This window comes from Sciurus vulgaris (assembly GCF_902686455.1).
Source record: "Sciurus vulgaris genome assembly, chromosome: 6".
NCBI classification, from domain to species: Eukaryota; Metazoa; Chordata; class Mammalia; order Rodentia; family Sciuridae; genus Sciurus; species Sciurus vulgaris.
The window spans coordinates 44,296,336-44,318,674 of NC_136466.1; positions in this window are offsets into that span (position 1 = coordinate 44,296,336).

Here is a 22,339-nt window from a genome sequence, read left to right on the forward strand (position 1 = left end):
CAATGTGAAGAGAGAACCTACAGAGTGGGAGAAAATCTTTGCCACTCATACTTCAGATAGAGTACTAATTTCCAGAATATATAAAGAACTCAAAAAACTCTACACCAAGAATACAAATAATCCAATCGAACAAATGGGCTAAGGAAATGAACATACACTTCACAGAAGAAGATCTACAAGCAATCAACAGATATATGAAAAAATGTTCAACATCTCTAATAATAAGAGAAATGCAAATGAAAACTACCCTAAGATTCCATCTCACCCCAATTAGAATGGCGATTATCAAGAACACAAGCAACAATAGGTGTTGGCGAGGATGTGGGGAAAAAGGTACACTCACACATTGCTGGTGGGGTTGCAAATTAATGCAGCCACTCTGGAAAGCAGTGTGGAGATTCCTCAGAAAGCTTTGAATAGAATCACCATTTGACCCAGCTATCCCACTCCTCGGCCTATACCCAAAGGACTTAAAATCAGCATACTACAGAGATACAGCCACATCAATGTTCATAGCTGCTCAATTCACCATAGCCAGATTGTGGAACCAATCTATATGCCCTTCAATTGATGAATGGATAAAGAAACAGTGGTATATATATACAATGGAATATTACTCAGTCATCAGAAATAATAAAATTATGGCATTTGCAGGCAAATGGATGAAATTGGAGAATATCATGCTAAGTGAGATCCAATCTCAAAAAACCAAGGGACGAATGATCTCGCTGATAAGTAGATGATGACACATAATGGGAGGTCGGAGGGGGGCAAGAATGCAGGAAGCAGGGACTATATATAGAGAAAAGGGGGGGAGGGAAAAATAACAGAATGAATCAAAAACTATTACCCTAGGTAAATGTATGATTACACAAATGGTATGCCTCTACTTCATGTACAAACAGAGAAACAAGGTGTATCCCATTTGTTTACAATAAAATAAATTTTAAAAAGGATTAATAAACTTTTATCAAAGAAATTTAAAAAGAGAGATTTAATCCCCTGGTAGGGATTAACTGAGTGGTAACTGAACTGGCAGGGTGCGGTTGGTGGAGGTGGGAATTGGGGTGTGGCTTTGGGTAGATATTTGTATCTGGCTAATGGACTCTCTCTCTGCCTCCTGATCACCATGATGTGAGCTGCTTCCCTCTGCTACACTCTTCCACTATGATGTGCAGCCTCAACTCAAGTCCTGAGGAATGGAGCCAGCCTTCTATGGACTAAGACCTCTTAAACCGTGAGCCCTCAAATGACCCTTTCCTCTTTTACAGTCCTTTATAGTGTTTTATTGGTCTCTGCTCATCTGATTCAGAAAGAAAATTCTTTACAGAAGACTGACAATAACATCTTTTATCCCTTCTTCTTCTTCAAATACACTGTGGTATTACTTCTAAACAGAACATTTCAGTGTGCATTTTTTAATGTGATCCATCATGGTTAGTTTCATTAATAAGCAAAGCAGTTTTAGAGACCAAGTTCTAGATAAACTCACTTAATAAAATATGAAATGCAGCAGATCAATTTATAAAGCATTTAGGTCATCAAACATGTAAAGAATTCTCCTAGTCTACTATAATACTTAGAGATAAACATTTGACATAAATGTGGGATGGGGTCATAAAAAGAAGAAATTAAATTTAGTATGTTATGAGTCACTGTCAATTAAGGATCAGAAAGATAAATTATCACACAGAATAAGAAAGGAAATTCAATGTAAAAATTTTAATTTACATGTATATTCTCAAAGAAAAACTCTTATGAAAATACAATCATGTAAAAATTATCAAGTTGTAACAAGTTAGATAACATGTCTAGCATGATAGAATACTTGCATATTGAGGTTTATCCATTTCATAATTTATTCATAATATCTTTTAACCAAAACACCTTGCAAACGTTTCAAATATTTGCTTTCTTTAAGACACTTTTTTTTTTCTGGTGCAGGGGATTGAACCCAGGGCCTCCTGCATGCTAAGTATGCATTTTGCCACAAACTATATCCCTCGGTCCTAGACTCTTGATCATTCTGAAACTTAAGATTATCCAACATTTCATCAAGAAAATAGACATTGGATAGCTCTGTTCTGTTTCCTCACTACAAGCACATCCCAATTATTTTCTTTTGAAAGAAATGCATTCCTTTGCTGCAATCTACCTACCTCACCACAGCAAATCCTTCTGTTCCTATACTAGATCACATCCCATCTTACCTCTTCCTGAAAACAATTCCATTAATTTTTTGTCCTCCTCTTCTTAAAGGGAAGTATATATTAAAATAGTCATCCAGGCAAATATAAAGAAACAGAGGCTGGACACAGGGGTGTATGCTTATAATCCCAGTCACTCAGGAGATTGAGGCAGAAGGATCACAAGTTTCAAACCAGCCTGAGAAACTTAGCAAGACCTTGTCTAAAAATAATAAATAAAAAGATGTGGGGATATAGCTCAGTAGTAGAGTTATAGAAGTGCTCTGTTTACTATTCTGTGTGATAAACAGAACAGTAAAGATAGAAACTGAAGACGACACTAGAAGATAAAAAGACTTCTCATGTTCTTGGATAGGCAGAATTAATATTGTGAATATTCCTATATAACCCAAAGTGATCTACAGATTCAATGTAATTCCCATCAAAAATGCCAATGATATTCTTTACATAACTAGAATAGAAGAATCCTAAAGTTCATATGGAAGAACAAAAGATCCAGAATAACCAAAGCAATCCTGAGCAAAAAGAGCAACACTGAAGGCATCACCGAACCTGATTTCAAACTACACCACAGAGTCATAGTATCAAAGCCACTATGGTACTGGAATACAAACAGACATGTAGATTAATGGAACACAGAAAAAGCTACATTCATGTGATTTGTGACAAAGGTACTAAGAATACATTGTGGATAAAAGATAGCTTCTTTAATAAATGGTTCCAGGGAAACTGGATATCCATATGGAGAAGAATGAAACTAGTTCCCTGTCTTCCACACTATGCAACAGTCAACTTAAAATGCATCAAATAACCAAGTCTAAAACCAAAAATTTTGCAAGCATTAAAAAAAGGGGGACCCTTCAACATATAGGAACCAAACAGACCCTGAATAAGACCCCATAGAGGTCAAGAAATATAAATAAGAATTAATAAATGAGACAGCATCAAATTAAAAAGCTTATGCACAGTAAAGGAAACGAGAATTAGCAGAAAACAGACAATGGCAGAACATCTTTACCATCTACTCTCTGATAGTATTAATATCCACAATATATAAAGATCTCAAAACACAACTCCTGCCAGTTATAGTGACCCACAACTTTAATCCCAGTGGTTCAGGAGGCAGAGGCAGAAGGATGGCAAATTCAAAGCCAGCCGCAGCAACTCAGCAAGGCAGTAAGCAACGCAGTGAGACACTGTCTCTAAATAAAATACAAAAAAAGGGGGATGTGGGTCAGTGGTTAAGTACCTCTGGGTTTAATCCCCAGTACCAAAGAATAGTAGGAACATACCTCAACATTGTAAAAGCTATATACACTAAACCCAAGGCCAACATCATTCTAAATGGAGAAAAATTGAAAGCATTCCCTCTAAAAACTGAAACAAAATAGAGATGCCCTCTTTCACCATCATATTCAATGTAGTTATTTTTTATGAAAAAATATTATTATTTTATTTGTTCTAATTAGTTATACATGACAGGAGAATTTTTGATTCACCATGAATGGAGCATGACTTCATTTCTCTGTTCAACAGTTCTTGAAGCCCTGCATTGAGCAATTAGACAAAAGAAAGAAATTAAAGGGATAGAGAAGAATTAAAGGGATAGAGAGAAATTAAAGGAAGAGAAGAATTCAAACTATCTGTTTGCCAATGATATAATTCTACATGCAGAAGACCCAAAACACTCCACCAGAAAGCAAGAACTTATAAGCAAATTCAGCAAATTAGCAGGGTATCACTTCCCACTGCCGGCGGAGGAAATGATAATACCTACGCCTCTTTTTGGTACAGTGAAGCTTCTTCTCTTTAATGTGGACGAAAGGCTCTTCAATGCGGAACTACTCCAGGTTATAAAGAATACAGGGACCAATCAGAAAGTTGTCCCTGCAGTGAATGCATGGACATATCAAGTAAACGCCTAAAACATGTACCATACACAAGCCAAGCACAAGGAACATCAGCCAATCAGGAGTACTTCCTGAAACTTGTTAACAGCTTCAAGTTTTTCTGGCACCGTGCCAGGCACCATCTTGAAGATCAGGCCCGGGCGTGCCCGCCTCGTGGCCCTCAGAGGGGAGCATCCCTGACAGCAGGGTGTAAAAGCAATACCCATAAATAAATTGCATTCCTATATACCAATGACAAATCAGCTGAAAGAGAAATTGGGAAAACTATCCCATTTACAATAGCCTCAAAAAAAATTTGCTTTCCCCCCTTTCCTTTACCCCACCAAATTCAAAGACTTCTTTTTCAGTTTCCTTACCGTGTATTTCTCCCATGTTGTTTGTCCTGAAACACTCATGCTTTTGTTAAACTAACTTGGAATATCTTTCAGTCCTTGGGTAATCATCTTCCCCTAAAATGAGATCCAAACTGGACAGAGGAATGTGCTTCATGCTTTCAATTTCCTATGCTCTTTTAAAATCTTCTCAAAGTGGTGATTAAATATACAATTATTTGTGTGATATCTCTACCCTCAATAAATGGTAAAATCCATGCCTTCCAAGGTGAGTATGGTCTGTTCACCACTGTCCTCCATGCTTGACCCACTACTGTTGATAAAACTTTGGGGAGGAGTCTCAACAAATCTTTCATTAAAACAAAATTTAGGTCTCTTGAGGCACTTGGTATGATGTAATGATGTAGTATCCTTTGGTTAAAAAAGACTGTCTTAACGCAGTAGTGAATTCATTTATTCTTCTTAGCAGTTACTACTCAACAATTTACCTCTACCCAAATCAGTAGTATTCACAGACTTAAAGAATATTTGTTAGCTAACAGTTTTGTCTGATAGTTCTCTGAACTCCATTCCCCAGGTCAAATCTGTGGCATTCTCTGCTGAAGGATTAATTAATTAGTGACAGCTCTTGGGTCACTCAAGGGGCTTTTATGCTAATAGCTTAGCTATGGATCTTACTGAACAGACCTTATGGAACAGACTGAGCAGGTATCATGAAAAGAAACACTGGTAAAAAAAATTGATAGTGGAAACAAACTTTAAGTCATAAAAGTGGAAAGTCAAGGTCCTTGAGCTAGGAGAAATACCTCATCTTTAGCAACTCAAAAAAATTTAACTTTTTTTTTAAATGGAACTTTACAGCAAGGAAAAATCCCCCTGAAAAGTGCATGGCTTACCTTCTACTACATCCACAAGTGAGGGTAGGCAGGCTATTACCTGCCAAAGAGGACTCCTCTGAGGATGGGTATTCTTAGGACTGGAAGAAACCATGTAAAATACACTATGAGCATTCTACTAGTTTTTACACACTCCTAAGTCCCTTATTTCTCTCTTTCTCTCTCTCTCTCTCTCTCTCTCTCTCACACACACACACACACACCAATATACATACAATCATGAGAGGTATTAAAATGTATTAGTGCAAGATGGGCTAAAAGTATAGAAAAACATAAGAACATAGGTGGAACTTGGACATAAGTGGTGATAGAAAAGGATAGCATATGAAACCAGGATTGGCACTGCTTGGTTTTACTTTTTTAATATAATATTTAAAATTATAAGTGAAAGCTGGGTATGATAGTAGGTGCTGGTAATCACTGCTACTTGAAAGGCTGAGGCAGGACAATCGTGAGTTGAGGCCAGTTTGAGCAACATGGCGAGACACCATTTCTCAAAATAATAATAAATAAATTATACATGGCTCATATTTATGATTCACATTGCATTTCTACTACACAGTACAACTCTGGAACCACCACTGGTAGAAAAAAAAAAAAAAGAGAAAAAGACAAATTTGAAGGTCAATGGAGAAAGTAAAATGAATATTAAAATAATAAAGAGATGAAAGAGTAAAGGGAAAAAAAGCTAAAAGAAATTTAATGCCATGATCACCATGATAGATTTAAACAAAATGTCACTAGTTTTATTAAATATGAATCAAACTAAAACTGATTAAAAAGCATATGTTGCTATTTTGGACAAAAAAAAATCTACAACCCCACAAAACCCACCTAACTATATGTTGATTAAAAGAAACACACTGAAAAACGACTAACAATATTAATTAATATTAATTGATTAATGGATTTAAAAGATATAATTGGGTTTTAATTAGCTTTTTCACTGTTGTGACTAAAATACCTGGTAAGAACAATTTTAGACGAGATAGGTTTATTCATGGTTTCAGAGGACAGTCTCAGTCCGTAGACTTCCGGCTCCATTGCTCTGGGCCCAAGATGTGGCAAAACATCATGGAGGAAGAATGTGGTATAGGAAGCAGTTCAGGACATGGCCACCAGGAAGCAGAGAGATAGAGAGTTCCACTCATCAGGAACAAAATATAAACCCCAAAGGCATGCCCCCTAGTGACCTATCAACAATTAGCACCCAGTTAATTTATTCAAATGGATTAATGCCCTGATTAGGTTAAGGCTCTCATAACCTGATCATTTACTCTAAAGTTCCTTGCATTGTCTCACACATGAGCTTTTGGTGGACACCTCATATCTAAACCACAACAGCATGTAAGCACTAAGCATAAGAAAAGTGCATTATGTGATAGTGAGAGTAATAAAAAGAAATCAATAATTATAAGATATCTAGAAAACATAAAAATACTTAGATATTGAACAAAATGCTTTTAAATAACTCAGTAGTTAAAGATACAAGAGAAACTTTAAACAATATTTTGAACTAAACTACAGAACAACAGCATTTTTGAGATGCAGATAATGCAGTACTTTCAAGAAAATTTAAAGTTTAAAGGACCATTTTAGTAAATAAGAGCACATGATCTGTGCTTCCAACTTAAGGAATTTTAGAAAAAAGTGCAAAATGGACAGAAAAGAAAAAGAGAAAATAATAAGAAAACAGTAAAGATCACTAGAAAACAACAAATAGAAAAAAAATAAAATTTAAAATTTTTTTGAAAATACCAGTATAAATTTGAACAACCTCTATCTAGGTTTATTTTTAAAAAATGGTAAAAACCAAAATTCTGAATATAAGAAAAAGTACTAATCATTAGAAGGAAAACAAATACTAGGAACAATTTTATGCCAATAAATATGTTAATGTATATTAAATGCATAAATTCCATAAATAATTGCCAAAACTAGCACAATAAGAAATAAAGAATACAAAACAACCTATATCCATTAAAGAAATCAAGTCAGTATTTCAAAAAATCCCCATGAAGAAAATCTACTCCATGATGTTTTCACTGATGAATGTGTTTAGTTTTAAGAAATAGTATCTATTTTATATCCATTCTTAAAAAAAAAAAAAAGGAAACAATATTTTCCAATTCCTTTTATGAGGCCCACTTAATGCTGATATCAAGCACATTTTAAGAAAATATTAAAGGCTAGTACCCCTCATGAGCATAGATAATAATTAATAAGATAAGGACACGGAATATAGAAATACATAAAAGATGTATGTCATAACTAGTGGAATGTCCTTAACAAGGTAAAATTGACAATTTATGGATTCAAACACATTAAAGGAAAATAAATGCACAATCATTTTGATAGATACAGAAAAAATACTGACACAATTTACCATCCACTTATGCTAAAAATACAAAATAATAAGCAAATTTCTCAACATAACAAGCATCTGAAGGAAAACCCCAGTTAATAAGATATTTAGCTTTGAAATATTGAACACTCTTTCCCTAAAATCAGAATAAGACAAGGACTTCCATTCTTACCAGTTCTATTCAACATTGTACTCCAATAGAGAGGGCCTCTCTATTGGAATTAGGTAAAAGAAAAAAGCATTAAAAAATGGACAAAGAAAAATAAAATTCATTTTACTTGATACAGGGAAATTGGAGTGAATACAGCATCTAGTTTGTAAAAACATTATGACTGAAATGCAGTGGGGAAAGAGCAATAATCTCTTCAATAAATTATGCTAAATCAACTGGATAAAAAATTTGGTTTTGATCCCTTCCTCACATCATATACAAAGGTCAGCTTCATACAATTCTAAATATAAATATTAAGGACAAAAGAACAAAACTTTTAAAAGGTAACACAGAACAATACACTCATGATCTTGAGTTAGGCAAAGTTTTTTTTTTTTTTTAAAGGAGAAAAAGACTAAAAAAAGGTAATCATTAAAAAAAAAAAAAATTTCAATTCATCAAAATAATCCATGAAAACATGGATAGCCGAGTCATAAAAGGAAGAAAACATTAACATTCAGTAAGTCCTACAAGTCAGCAAGGAAAAGAAAGTCAGCTATCCCACTTAAAATGGCAGGGATTGGAGGCTGCCTTAAGTAGGCACTTCAAGATTGATAACATTCAAATACTCAACAAACATTAACCCCTGGTCTCTGGAACACCGTTGAATGTAAAATTGACTTAATTTAAAAAATTACTTTAGGAAATTTTTAATTTTTAAATTTTTTTTTAAAAATTACTTTAGAAAACTGTTGGGCAGTACCTGAATATTCACAGATCCTATGATATATCCATTCCACTCCAAGGCATATACTAAAAGAAATACCCAGACACAGCGAGGGTGATCTTGGCTAGTACCAGGACTAGGGTGAAGTAGAAGAGGTGCTGGGGCTCAATATTTAAGGCGCACTCACTCTTAGGGTCACACCTACACTGACATCATTGTGGCATTGGGTGCTTCCTTAAATTTTGCATCCCAGGCCCCTCTCCTCTCATCCAAGCTCCAGTTTGTTCCTGGCAATGCTCCTAAGAGTCCAAATGCCCAAAAATCCATCAGCTGCAGAACAAGTAAATTATGTAATATTTAAATATTCACTCCATAGCAGTGAAAAGAACAAATAGTAATAAGCAACAATATGTATAGATCTCACAAATATAATGTTGAATGTAAGAAACCTATCACTAGGTTGTGCATGATTTCATTCATAATAATTCACAGGAAAAACGTATCACTTACCATAGAAATGAGAAGAGTCATTAGTTTCAGAAGGGATAATGATGAGGGTGCTCAAGAAAGACTTCTAGAGTCCTGGCAAACTCTGTGTCTGATGCAGTTAAGTATGTACACTTTGTAGACATCCATTGAAATGGACATGTTCATTATTATACACATGTCATATGTACCATTAGCTGTTACTTATGATTGGCTCAATTTTCTAAGTGTGATTCAAGTAAAAAGTTTATCAAAACAAACTGGAAAATAAGCATCAAATTCTAGTTATGTTGAGGAAAAGGGAAGTGAGTACAATAAGCATGAGTAGCAGGGGCTTTCTCTGTATTTGACGTTTCATTAGTTTTAAATTATACCAAAACAATTATAGCAAAATGATATAATTTGATAGGGGTGGGTAACAAGTACACTGTTCATTGTTTTTTCTCTTTAGATTTTTGTTTCAAACGTTTCTTACTTTTAGAAAATCAATGTGGGTTACGTGGGCCTGGGATATGATCCACCAAGAGGACAGTGCAACCCACGTAACTATCAACACCTCTTGAAAAATGTTATAAAGCACTGTCTTCCAGTCGACTTCTCATTCTGCTCCCTGCCAAGGCAGAATGATATTTGCAACTAGCCTTTCAATTTCATTGGAGAAAATCATGCAAAATGTGAAGAGCTTGTTTTAGTGTTTCTTTAATATTAACAGGTTTTTAAATCAAAGCTTCAGGAAAAACATTCTGCTCTCTTTATCTCTATTGAAGTCTGATGCTCCCTGAAAAACAAATTACGAGCGGTTCTGCTCACCTCTCACTGATCCCAAATCATAGAAGAGATAATAGATAAGATTAACTTTACATTTGGGGGAACTTCTGTGTGACAGGCCTTCAACTGTGGATGTAAAACTGGAAGAGTTTATTTGCACTCTTCCTTTTGCCCTTTAAGCTTAGTTTTATAAGAAACTACCAGAAATGCTGGAATTTTTCATTGCGTTTCAGTTAGCCTTCTGTTCATTTCCATTTCAGAAATGGCTTCCTCTCACGTATTAGAAATAGACTGTCTGGAAATAGTCCTCCACCCCCTATGTCACTGCTGAGTGGAAGACTCCCTATGTCATTGTTGTGGTCAGGACAGAACCAAATGAAGAGCTTTCATATAGCTTTTCACAAAATAGCCCAAGCTCTGTGTTCAATTTGTGCTAGACTTTTCTATAAATCTATTCCTAACCTCAACTGACTCTAATTCTCTGTTTGATCTGGTCTCAGTTAAAAGTGGGAATGGGGATGGATCCAAAGGGAGATGGTGGCAAACTGACCACACGGAAAGACGGAGGTAGATAAGATAGAATGGAAAGAGCAATAGACTTAAGTCACAGAAGCTCCACATTAGAATTGTGACTTACTGACCCACTAACCACTACAAAAGAAATAAGGTAAGACCTCTCTCTTACTGGAGTTGTGTGGAGTTTGTATGCCATGAAACAGTGACAATATTACATGGGCAGAAGGCATTAAAAGAAAGTGCCTTCCATTGGCTCTCCTACTATTCCACAGTCTTGAAAATATTTTCCAGTTTATCTTCATTGGGTTTCATTCTTTTCTCCATACATTCATCACTCAAAATCCTTTGGTTTCACTTCTTTCACCTCTTTCCACAACCTCTCAACAGATTGTTTGTTGTCCTCATAACATTCTCTGAAGTGTCAAGGTATCTGAGCTTCCATGTTTTTTGGCTTCTCTAAGTTTTGATGTGTTTGAAAGGCTATCTTTTTTAAAAAATTTGTTCCACTTAGTTATATATGATAGATTGCATTTTGACACATTGTACACAATTGGAGCACAACTTCTCATTTCTCTGACTGCACATGGTGCACCGTCACACCAGGAGTGTAATCATATAAGGGTAATAATGTTCATCTCATTCCACCATACTTCCCATCCCCACACCCTCTCCCCTCCTCTCACCCCCTCTACATAATCCAAAGTTCCTTTATTTTCCCTACCTGCCAACCCATCATGGATCAGCATCTCCTGATCAGAGAAAACATTCGGCCTGAAAGGCCATCTTTCTGGTTGAAATGAATGACGTGCCATTCACAAGTAGATCACCAGGTGACAGATACCCCACAAAGAACAAGTTAACCAGACATTACTGAGTCACTATGGGGTCGAGGTTCATGGAGATGAGGTCAAGAAGGGTCAAGGTTTTGAACAGAAGTGGTTATGGACCATGAGAAATCTTTCCTAGTCATAAGTGGCCCTATAGTTTTTGTCAGATTGCATGATTTGGAACCTCATTGCTGTAAAATGGCTTAACTTTGAGTTTGTTTCTCCTTACCAGGCAACACAATATTTGCAACTGACAGGTTGATATTTCATGTGCTTTGGATATAGTTTTATTTTTAAAAATATTTATGTTGAACATGAGATGTTTATTCTTCCCTGCCTCATATTTCTACTGACTTTCAGATAGAGTCTCCTCTCCACAGGTAGGAATCTTGTGGCGCACATATTTTTTTTTTCTATCTTAATCCTTTCCAAGGAAAAAAAGACACTAATATTTTTCAAAGCATCATATTTTCCTGGAGGGTATAGTCATGACTTTGACCATTTTTTCTCCTTCTGCCTTTCTTAGTAAAGCAGACCTATGGTCCTGATCAATGAAGCTGGATGAGTGACTAATTACAGACCCACAATGCATTCTTGATTGTCTTCAATTCAGTGAAGGAGGAAATGGGATGATCCTATTCAACCTCAATCCTTGGCCTTATCTCCAAACAGTTTTACCAGACATCCTTGCACTTGAGTTGTACTTATTTTCCTTTTGTCTAGAGATCCTGTCATCATAGAGATCTCAAAAAGTGGGATTTCTGCCTCCTCACAACCTCAATCTAGGGTCATGAACCTGAAACCATACCCTACAAATCTTGTGTGTGTGTGTGTGTTTGGTGGTGTACTGGGGATTGAACTCATGGGCACTCAACCACTGAGCCACATCCCCAACCCTATTTTGTACCTTATTTAGAGAGAGGGTCTCACTGAGTTGTGTAGTATCTTGCTGTTGCTGAGGCTGACTTTGAACTCCTGATCCTCCTGCCTCAGCCGCCTGAGCCACTGGGATTACAGGCGTGCGCCACCATCCTATCAATCTGAGAGAAGGAGGAAGGCACTACCAGATTAATCCCACTTAGCACTGGGTAATATCTCTGGATAATGCATTTTGGAGATTTTTATCAAATTTAGTTGCCCTGGAGTAGTAGCTCTTGCCAAGTAGTAGCTCTTGAGTAGTTAATGCCAGCTTTCCATTAGTGTTGCGTTAGACTCTCCTTCCAGGTACTACAGCTTATAACTGTGTATGATCGGTCTTTCCTAGCAGCCTATAATATCCCATTCGAGCAAATCTGGGAACATAATGAGATTGTTATTAGTTTGGGTCAGAGCCCAGAAGACAGAATTCATTATCAGTTTACTACAGCTGAGGGTCAGAAGTTAGGCAACAGTCACAAGCAACTAACTGAAGAATAAAACATCTGTCCCACTATTACAAGATCATGAGGTTTTAGTCAATGCAAAACATTTTCAGGTGACAGGAGAAAGCATTCAGGGAGAATTGGGATAGGAAATAGAGACCATCATCAGGAAATTCTGTTTCTTACACTAGAAAGAAGTCTGAAAGGAGAATCCTGGGCCAAAGGTCAGTATGCTTACCACCGCTGAGGGACACAAATATTCTCAGTGGGAAGAGAGACTGTGAAAATGTTTTCTTGACATTTTGCTGTACAGCAGGATTATCAAAAGAGAGAAAGAAGCATGTGTTTAAGGATTCCTTACTCTCCCCCTCTCCATATGGAAAAAGAACTGATTTCCATAAAAGGTGTCCCTCAGAAATGCTGGCAGGATATCAACTCTACTGTTGTCTTGGTTCAAGAGATAATTGATCAACACATCTGTACTTCCCTCATGCAAATTTGTGGCTGAGTTTCCAACAGTATGTCTCCACACCGCAACAACATTCTCTCGTTACAAACAGACAGTGCCCAAAGATTCTTCTGTGAAATTCTAGTCCCTAGAGATGTTTTTCTTTAGGGGGTGTGGGAAAGAGGGGTGGGAGTTAGCTTGCAATGAGAAATATAATTTAAAAAGACAAAACACCAAACTCCTCCTAGAGATTCACAAGGCATGCTGATGTAATAAAGGCTCTGAAAAAGAAAACAAAACAACAACAACAACAAAAAAAACCAAAAAGAATAATTATAATAAGTGAGACAAAAGATCCTTTTAAAAAATTTAAAACTTTGTGTATTCTGAAACTTGAGTGCCCACAACCTTTTCTTTCCACATACTAGTGACTAGTATCCAATATTACAGAATTTCCATTCAGAAGAGCTTATTTTGGAAAATTCTGCTTTGTAACTTTATAGGTACCAGGAGATTGGAGGTATGTGAGGGTGACTTGGCTCTCATTTACTACTCCCAAATGCTGATGACGGTGCATAAGAAAAAGAAAAATGAAAAGCCCCTCCCAGTCACATGTGAATGGATTGATTCATTAGCTACCACGTGTGAATTATTATATTTATGGGTAAGCTGCCAAACATACCTGAAATCAGTAGGTTGCAGCACTCATACCTAACAGGAGCTTGCTGATTTATAGACAGACCACATAAGAGAGTAGATCCTTTTCCACATCTTTTGGATCCACTGTAAGAACTCTTCTGTTGCTTGCTTAAAGGTTACCTCCATGGCAGGATATCCTAAAGAATCCCTGGATCACTACCAGCTTCATAGTTTAACTTTCAACTGGGTCCTATCCACACCTAGGCCTTACCCTCTTCCTGGGTGATGAACAAGGGACAGAGTGAAAACTGCAAGTTCAGGAAAGAATGGCACCTATTATCATGAGCTATGACTGTATTAAAAACCACCCCAGCACTCAGGGATGTGAAACAAAGATAGAGTAGTGCTCACAGTATTGTGGGTTGGCTGGTCTGGGCTATACAATTCTGTTCCCTGTTATGTAGCTGAGGTCATTCATGTGGATATAGTTAACTGGGACTGGAACATTTAGTGAAATCCTTTACCCTAATGAATGTCCCTTACACCTGTGGCCTTTCATCTCTTCTAGGGGTAGTCTGAACTTCCTCACAGCATGGTAAATGTACAACAAGAGAAGGTAAGTGGTAGTTTCTAGTTCTCTTAAAGTTTCTGCTCAGAATCCCCCAAACACCACTTCTATTGGTCAAGTTAAAAGTCCAGCCTAGATTTCACTTCCTGACATGAGATGAGGTATGCACATACAAAGACAGGAAGGTTATCACCAGCTATACTGGGATATCAAAGCTTCTCATTCTATAGCATCATTTGGAAGTAACAGAAAAGTGCATACCATTTCTGACAAAGAGGACTCTATCTAAACAAATTTGAAACTTGCTCCTTTATATCCACAACAATGTAATTCTTCAGAAAAATAAAGGAAAAACATGACAAACCTCTACAGGTCTCCAGTTTGAACAAAGTAAATGAGCACCTAATTGTACCCACTCAGTGTTTAAGATGAACTCTTTTTAGGAGGAGACTAGAATAATGTATTCTGGGTTAATATTAAATTCCTGTATGGGAAAAATTGGTTCTTTGGCTAGTCGATTATAAATTAAATTTTGAATTCTGTTCATGTTTCATTCCTCATTTCTACTCCTTCCCAAGGAGTAAGCAAGCATCCTTCTTATCAACAGTCTAACCAAACTCTGAGGATGAACATAGCCATATCCAGAAGAGAAAAGCCAAATATTTATTTAACAGTCTTATCACCTTTCCTTAAAGCAGCCAGATCTTCTCTTTTCCTCATTCGCCATGCAGCACGTAAAGCGAAGACAAGTGGGCTATGCAGCTGCCTACATGGTACATTTTGTGGGATGCAAAAATAATCTTCACAGCTGCCAGGACATGATGCCTGGAATTCTATCATAGAGATTAATTTCACTCACTTATGGCATGACTCCCCCAGGATTCAAGAACAGAATGCAAAGACCTTAGGATATGGAACACACGGAGCTGTCACCATCCACTAGCTGCCCAGCCCTGGGTGAGTGGCTAAGCTGGGGATTCCATATGCAAGGAACAATCCAGCCAGGTCAAAATTCTGTGGTCTGGTATATACCCGAGGGCCAGAGATGGGTGCATCTCAGGTAGTTGAGTGTATGCTCCTAGAGGTCAGGGCACCCCATGGGTAGACAGAGGAGGGCACAGGCATGCCCCTCCAATTTCAGTGCTCTGAAGGGTGTTAATGGGAGAGAAGGAAAAGGGAAATATAAGGAGTGAGAAACAGGCATGACCAGTCATGAGCATGTTCTCCTAAACGTTACCTTCTCGAGAGTTTTTAAATTGACATTTTGTCATCATAATGGTTACAACATTGATGAAAATGCATTAAAGGAAACAATGTGATAGGAAAGGCAGTTAAAAGTAGAACTTTTTTTTTTTTTTTTTTGGTGCTGGGGATCAAACCCAAGGCCTTGTGCATGCAAGGCAAGCACTCTACCAACTGAGCTATCTCCCCAGCCCAAAAGAAGAACTTTTAAATGAAGTTTTATTCATTCTATGAAAGTATTGAAAAGATTTTAAATAAAAAATAGCCAATATTTATATAAAACATTCTATAAGACTAGGTTCTGAAAACTTCATATTCATTGTTGGTCACAAAATCCCTATGCTATAGATGTTATTACTCCCATTTTTTAAAAAGGAGGAAACTGAGGCCATGAAGGTAGACTGATTTATTTATGATCCCAAAGTGAATATGTGGTAAAACCAGAAATGAACCTTAGCAATCTGATGGCTGGAACTCAAAGCCTTTATTCTATCATTATACTGTGATGCTTGCCAGGGACCATCGTATGCACCAGTGCTTAAGCATGCAGAGAACATGCCAAGAGGAAAGAACCCATTTTCAATACTGGCCTCTAAGATGGGAAATATTGATTCTGGAGTTAGGTTTTCTTCCACTATAATTTTTAAATTATAATTGTCTAGTAGTAACACTAGTACTGTCAAAATTTTGTTATGTATCCTTTACACTTATCAAATTAAAAAGTCTTAAAATATTTCTTTCAAAACTAGCACATGAATACTTTTTCTAATTTTGATTTAAAGAGATTCAAAATTTATGATCAATCCTAAAGTAACAAGAAATTGCTAGGGAAACAATTCTCCATCTCTGAAAAGTCATGTTTCATCCCCTGCTTTCTGAAACCAAAGTCCATGTGCAGGCAGAGAGCACCAGGAGGCGGGATTCTGACCAGTCTTACCATGCTCACCAGATCCGCTGGCCTCTGAAAGGGTCCAAGCAAAACACTACTGTGGAATGCCAGGCCACCATTGAGAACCAACCCTTTTCTTCTTCTGATTTTTGGTCAACTGTAAATGCCATAGAAAATGATTAATCTCTGGCCCATGTTTTCTACTACTTTTCTTTTCTTTGCCAGCCAAACTCAATAACATACATCTTTTCCACCTTGAATAGGGAAGAGATTGCCATTTTGCTCAGGTTGAAGAAGCACTCAATGCTACAACTTTAATCAGTTTTATAGATTGCCATCATTAGACATAGCCATTTATATGAATTTAACAGAAATTGAAGTTAGGTTATAACCAGAAAGGCAAGTATGGCAAATATACAATCATAAATCTCTATAAGTAAATGATTAATGCTTGTAAGCCCTAAAATGAGAAAATTAAGGAGCTTACTTACTGGAAGAAGTTGTAATATCCAGTATTTAAATCCAGTGGGAGAACTAACTGCCTATAGTCTGGCTTATAGTTAATGGCTTTGAGTCACAAGTTAGGGAGGACAGATCCAGTTTCAAAAAGGCAACACTAAAGATATAATTCATCCAAAGTATGCAAAAGTCTTGCTATCTCCCATATATTTGATTCCCTCAGTGACTCTCAACCCAATGCAGTACCATGATCCTTCTAAGGCACAATTGGAAATATATGAGAAAATTTCTTTAGTGGTCACAATTGAGAGGCACTACTGGTACTTAATAAATAGCAGTCAGTGATGTTAAGTAACCTGTAATTTGCCATAGATGGGGATGTACAGTGGAGATGTTTCCTGACTGATAGAATGATAGGAGTATCCCTGTTGCATGATACTTCATTAGACAGTTGCTCTGCTCTCACAAAGCCCCAGTCTCCAGACCTGTTGTCTACTTGTCTTGAATGACCAAATAAACTCTGTTGGAAAGTCATGGTCTCCTCCTCATTTTTAATGAAGGACAAAGGCTGTAATTCAGCTGGACTCTGTACCATTTCAAGGGATCAAGTAGGGGGATATGTTCCAAACTCCTCAGTGGACACCAGAAATGGAACATAGAACTGAACACTACCTATGTTTTTTTTCCCCCTATATATGTGTACCTATGATAAAGCTTAATCTAAAAATACAGGGAAAGGTAATATAACTACTAATAGAATAGAATGATTATAACAATATGTTATAAGAGTTATTTGAAAACCTATGGACTATTAATTTCTGGAATTTCCATTTAATACCTTCAGATTGTGTTGACTGCAGCTAACTGAAACCATGGAAATCAAAACTGCAGATGGGGGTGGGGTGGGCAGAGAGTAATAGGATGAAATCCCTCTTTAAGCACAAATAAGACTCATGGAATTCTGAGACACAGGGGTATGTCAAGTGGTTGGATTTAGAAAAGAGGTAATGGATGAATGGAAACAAAGATTTGAGCCAAAGTAGACTATCATATGTCCTTCCTCCCCTCCTTCTCTTTTTCTGCAAATAGCTGTTGAGTGACTACTATCTGCAAGCATTGTGCAAAGCACTGTGAAACACTGGTGAGCAATGAATGACATAGTTTCTACTCCCACTGGGTAGACATGCTATTGAGGGAAACTAACAATCAAATAATCACATAAATAATCTGATGAATGCAGACCAACATGGTCACCCATGATTGTTGGTCACATTACCTAATGCAAAGAGCCCTGGATGAATATTACTTGTGTCATATAATTTCTGGGTTCCATTGTCAGGAATTCAATTAGACTAGACAAAACCTTCAATAGACTCATTTTTTTTTTACAGGCATATAAATGCAGATTTCTTTGGATAGTAACATAGGATCTAAATGGATAAGAGAGAGCCTGGTAGATTTTTCAGAATAAACAGGGCACTTAAACATGGGCTAGTTTTAACTTGGAATGAGTCTTCAGGGATAGTGTCTGAATGAACCTTCCCACAAAGAGACCATGGAGTTATTACCAACACAGGTGGTCTTGAGATCCCTCTTGTGGCTATCAAGAGCAATTGTGTCATCAAAATAATACTATAAATAGTTATAGAATATAAATTCTGGCCCTTGTACCCTGTAAAGGTCTAAGGACATAAAGATGAGTAAGAAGCACCACTTGCCTTCCAAGGACTGAGGCTAGAGAAGACACATTGACACAGAACACATTGTGATAGGTACCTATGAACAGCAATGGCCAAGTGTCATGGGACCTCAGAGAAGGGATTATTGACACCTGCATTGGGTTTTGTCTGGTCCTGAGGAAGGATGTCTGTAGAGGGAGACGTCAACTTTCAGTCTTTCCTGATAGTTTCATGTTTTTGTCTTGGATAACTATCCCATGATCAAAAGGTCTTTTATTGCTGTTGCTGTTGAGTCTGGATTCTCCATGATGTTTCTTATCTAAACTTGAGTATGAAACACTACTTTAATAAGATTTTACCCTGATTAGCTGAATCAGGAAAATTCCCTGTACATGAATGTTGGTATGATGTCCTCTGTATGTACTTTGTGTACACTTCCTCCATTTCCAGAATCCTAACACCCCAGCTAACACAGACTTATCCATTGCTCAGTGTAGCTGGTGCTAAAGAGAAGTGGGAGAGAAGTAAGAGTGTAGCCCACCTCCTCCACCACACTTTGCCCAGACATGACTTGGTGTGTACAGCCAAGCTACCAATGCCCTCAGTCTGCTCATTCTCTCCTGTGAAGACAAGCTAAGGAAAACTTTTCTTAGCTCCCAAGGCTAGAAGAGCAGCTTTGATTATTTTTGAAGGCTGGTCTCCTTTTAGAAGCAGTATAAAGTCAAAGCAATGGCTTCATTTGGATGGAGAAAAAAAATCTGAAGAACTAATGTTTCACTGGGGCAAAAACAGGAAGAATTCCAAGGTGTGAGTTCCCTTCCCAGTCAGCAAAAATCTGGGTGGCAAAAATAAGAACCAGTAAGAGACCCGACTCTTCCCAAAGGACTCCTCATCTCTGTCCCTCACTCCCCATAACTTCGGCTCCCTACTTTATTATCTGAAAGTTCCTGGTTAGAGATGCAAACTCAGGTTGGGTTCCACCCAGGAAGAGCTACGTAAGGCATCAGTGAGCATCATTTAGGCAAGGCGTAGTAAACTCCTCACTGCCACAGCAAGATGAAACGACGCATCTGTTTCTGTCTAATTTTGCCACACAATTTCCTTCAAAGATGGAATACCTCTGTATTTGTTGTGTCTCCTTTTTTCCAGTTCTTAGGAAAGATGTCAAACATGGGAGTAAGAATAATACCAATTCTTTCAGTGTAACAGATGATACTGTCATGTAGTGTTATTTATACACAATATCCATGAAAATTATCATGGTGAAGATACTTATGAAGTATACTTCACAAAATTCTGAACAGAGCTTAAGGCAGATTTTAATATAGGACACATAATATAGGTAACTAAAATAGGAAATTGAAAGGGTGGTGATAAGTTATCTTGGAACAATGGGCTGGAGCCAGGAATTATTAATCATGTAGAAATCATGTTAGAAATTAATCATGTTAGAAATCAAGAAAGCAGCATTCAGTGTGTATTGATTCCCACCCCATGTGGCTTCCTCCCAATCTCTGCTACTACATGATATTTTGGCTCTTTTTTCCTTGTTCAATGTCATGGCAGCCATTATTGGCTAGCAAAAGTCACAGAATAACAAACAAGCAACCTTGTGATTTGGGGGGACAAAGGACAACTTCTCCAAAATAATAAGAAGTTCAATATCACAAATAAAATATTGATGTTTTAGAAGTCGCGGAACCATAGGTCAATGTAAAAGTGCATGATTATCATCCAGGGATAAGAGACTGTTAAGTCCTATTGTTATCTGGAGGAAATGATCTTTGATAAAGATATGTATCACATTATGAAGATGAAACATAACTGTTGTATTATGACTAAAGAAAGTCAACTGAAACAATTCTCTTCTACAAAGCAGTGAGGTACAGACTGGCTTGGCCAGAGTCCCAGAGCAATGAAGCAGAAGCCAACAATGACAATCAGCAAGACCCCTCTCGTGCTTAGGCTTCTAAGACATGGGAGCCTCATCCTGAAATTGCTACCACCTAGACACCTCACCATCCAGCTCTCCTCCCTATCTCCACAGCCATTCAGGTACTCATGAAGCAGAATGTTCACTAAAGGACCTCCCATATTGATCCTTTAAAACTTGCCTCCATGTTGCCACCAGTTATCTTGGAAAAATCAAGTCTAATCATGACTTTTTTTCCCAGTGCTGGGAATCAAATTCAGGGCTCACACGTGATGGTGGGTGTTCTACCACTGAGCTACATCCCCAGCTTCACATCATTCAATTGCTAAAATGTATTTAATGGCTTACTATCATTAGATAGAAAAGAATTACTTTCTGCCTGGAGGTGGTGAAAATCTAAATTCCTAGTTTCCCAGTCAAGGACTTGAACAACTCACACAGCCACCCTTTCCCTCTTTATCTCCACACTGCAAACTATAGTAAGACACTTTCCCCATCCCAACATACTTCATGCTACAAGCACTCCAAAATATCCTCCTCCAAATAAGTTCTGTGCTTTTGAGCATCTGTGCTTCTACATAACCCATTACCTTCATGTAAAATGCTTCTTCCTATCATCTGCATCTGGAATCCTTTTTCAATAGTCAATTTGCTCAAAATCTTTGGGCCGAGTTATTGATTGCCTCTGTGTTTGCCTAATTGTGTGTGCCTTGTTGAGGAAAGCTTTTCTAAAATTGAGATCTTTGCATTGAGATCTGATGGGAAAATGAGGCAAATGGAACAGGAGTTTTATTCAAACTGGGATCCTCAGACTATTTGTTCCCATTCTGTAGAACACAAGGACAATGATTGAGAATAAACATTTAGAAGTGTTTAGAGCAATATGACAAAGCAATTTTATATATTTTGAATCTAATAAAAGGTAGGGCTTGTATTTTGTGTTTATTTTACTCATTTTACTTCTATTTTTATTGTACTTATAAAAGTATCAGCCTGTGATGGATTCGAAATTTGACAACTCTTCCCTCATCACAGGTAATCTGAAGAGCACTATCCCAGACCGAAGGAATAAATGGGTGTAAAGGGACAGTTTGGGGACAAACCTAGATCACCCAGAATGAGATATGCAGTAGAAATGAGGTGAGGTGGCAATCTGGGATCACAGGGCATCAGCTTGCACAGGACAACTGAGTGGTTCTTGCTGTTACAACCAACTAGGGAACCAGGATGGGATTCAAGCAGAAGGGAGGAAAGCCTAGGACCCAGACCAAAGAGCTTCCCCATGCAATGGCCAGTAGAAAGGGTTATGCCTGTAGGGAAACAGAGGAGCAAAACCCAGAGACGCTGGATGACAAGAAGCACTGCCACCAAGAAGCCAGGAGAAGAAAGAACGGGGAGAGATGAGCAGTGTTGAATGCATCTGGGAAGACATGCAGGCTGAAAGTGCCACCAGGATAGAGTGACAGAGACCATCATTGGCCTTAGCAGAAGCAATCTGGTGTGGAGGTAGGAGTAATCTGGAAAAATCAAGGAGTAAGGACATTGAGGAAAACGAGACAGAACAGCAGTGACAAAGGAGGCAGTGAGGAGGCTAGGGGTAGATGTGGACACAAGTGTTTTCTGGTTACAGTAACTGGAGTTTTAATGAGAAAAAGCTGGGAAATTTTTAAAGATGAAAAACTGTTGGGAAGAAGAGGTTGAATACAGAATGCGTGTGTATGTTTTGGGGTCTTTTTTTTTTTTTTTTTTTTTTTAAGAAGGCAGATGGGGTTGATATCCAAAGAACAAATAAGGAAAGTCAACTTAATCCCTCCCAAAAGATTTCTGAAAAATAGCTTGTGAAGTTTAAGCTATATAAGGGGAAAGAAAAGGAGAGATGGGTAGGAAGAAAGTGGATGTACCAATGGACCAAGCTTTGGGAGAATGTAATGTATAG